Source organism: Belonocnema kinseyi, chromosome 2 (assembly GCF_010883055.1).
Source record: "Belonocnema kinseyi isolate 2016_QV_RU_SX_M_011 chromosome 2, B_treatae_v1, whole genome shotgun sequence".
Taxonomy (NCBI): domain Eukaryota; kingdom Metazoa; phylum Arthropoda; class Insecta; order Hymenoptera; family Cynipidae; genus Belonocnema; species Belonocnema kinseyi.
In genome coordinates this window covers 25,054,670-25,056,973 of record NC_046658.1, presented here as the reverse complement: position 1 = coordinate 25,056,973, position 2,304 = coordinate 25,054,670, and positions in this window count along the sequence as shown.

The window sequence follows — 2,304 nt, the reverse complement described above, 5'->3', positions numbered from 1 at the left end:
AAAACCTCTGACCTGTTTTTAAGCTTTTTAAAACTCATTTGAAAACTTTTTTAAACGCTTTTGGTTATAAGTTCTTAATAAAAGAATAATTGCTATTTAGTCAACAGAGCAGCAATTCCAAAAATATATAAAGTTTTAATAGTTAAGACATTTTAAATTTGTAGTCTTCAGTACATTGAATAATTCGAAATTTAAAGGTATTTAAATATCTACGTATGATTGAATTGAAATTGTTTAATAATTTCACATTAAAACATTTCAAATTATTTAGCTAGAAAGTAAAATCGTATAAAGTTACAAAATGAGAAATGAACGTCTTTTAATACTCGAATCATTATTTTAGAACAATTAAAATCGTATAACTTCAGATAAGTTTGAAAGTAGGCCTATTAAAAATTAGAAGTGCCTGAAAGAACTCAACAAAGGTTTAGTTTAAAAATCTATTTAAGAGAGTCCTTTTTCAAGTTTTATTAATTTTTTTTTTTTTTTTTGATAATTTAAAATCCTCACCAATTTTTTTTAAAGAATATAGCGCCTGATTTTGGTCAACTATAAAAAAAATATATTTAATGTACGCTCAAGGTCAGTTTTGTTCAAAGTGCTTGTTCCTGGATAAATTTACTCTTATTGTTTCCGCTTTTCGTTCTGTCACTCATTGATTCTGTTTGTCATAGAAAACATTGAAATCTGAATTTTTCATATTTATAAAATTATAATAAAAGGTCACGAAGGGTAATTTTCTGTGCAAAATATTGATTTATAAAGAATATTTTGTCAAAATATAGAAAGGATTTCTTCACTCGAAGATGCAAACCTGAATCGTACTATAGTGAAAACAACCGGAAAAAATTAGACCTAAGCGAAATTTAAAAAAAAAACCTTGGTTGACCTATAAATATTCATTTTTTCCCCGAAACATTAAAAAGAAACTCTTCGAAACGCTTTCATTGCAACAATTTTATTAAAGAAAAAGAAAAATATCATAATTTTTACATACATTTCTTAAAATAAAAAATTATCAACAAGATTTGTAGAAAATATCTTAAAGAATAAAATGATTGTCCCGGAAGTTAGAGCCGAAAATTATTGTTAAAAAAAAATTGTTCTAAATTGAGCCAGACTCGCGACCAAGAAAAGTCGCGAAAAGAAAGGGAATTTCAAAATTGAACGTAGTAAAACATTGAAAATAGTGATACAAGTGTAAACGTTCGATTGAGTCGTCATAAACAATGTTCAATTTAAAAATCACTTCAAATTAATAGATGCATAAATGAACACCTTAATTCAATTTCAAAATCTTATTGAAGTATTATTTCAGTATGAAATATTCCATATTTAACATATTCAATTTAGAAATTGAATGAAAAAACAACATTTTTCAATAGTAAACACGTAAAAAATGAATTGTCACCATTTCAGAGTGATAAATTCAAACTTTGGATGTTACGATTATAATTTTTCTACTTTGTAAATTGTAATTTGGAAGTAAAAGTATTATATTTTGATTTTTAAAAAATAGTTGAAAAATGTTTGATTTAAAAAAAAATCGAATAACCTGTACGTTTTTGAATGTTTCAAATTAAAGAAGAAAATTGAGCTCTTACGGAGTAGTTCAGCATGGTTTCGCAGACGTTGCTGCGAAAAGTGCGATAGCTCCGGGTGTTTCTCGCACCACAGAGCATGCAGCCGTGCCATGTAACCCCGTTCAGGGGCCACACTCGCATCGTAGCACTCTAGCAAGTCATGATTCAGTCGCTCCATCCACCCAAAGGTTGCGAGATCCCGCCGATCCATTGCGTTGAATCCATTTTCAATGGCTCCCCCAGCTCTAGATTGGTCGGCATTGTTGGCCGACCCATTGTCGGGAGCCCTGCGCGTTCTGTTGTTTTGAACCGCACTTACTACAACTATGTTTGGTGTTGTCATTGTTGTTCCCACGAGAAGCTAGGGAAAGGGGTTCTTCCATTCTTGTAGAGCCCCGCATGCAAGGATAAAGCTGCGTACTCTGAGAGGTCGCCCGGTATCCCAGAGTCACCGTTTTAGACACCTGACCCAGGTGCCATTCAGCTTTCGGCACGGTTTTCACACCTCCGCTTGGAGGTTAATTCCTTCGGGACCACCCCTGGACAATTGTCCGCGACTGCCTATTTATTTTTGTAACCATATATAGCAGAAACCCTTGGTACAGGGACCCTCTATTTGCAACCCGAGGACGCGTTCGGTGGCTTTGTCATAGGCCCTTCGGTTTGATTCTAGAGGAATCAAAACCGAAATAGCAAATATTCTTTTATTAAGAAATTATAA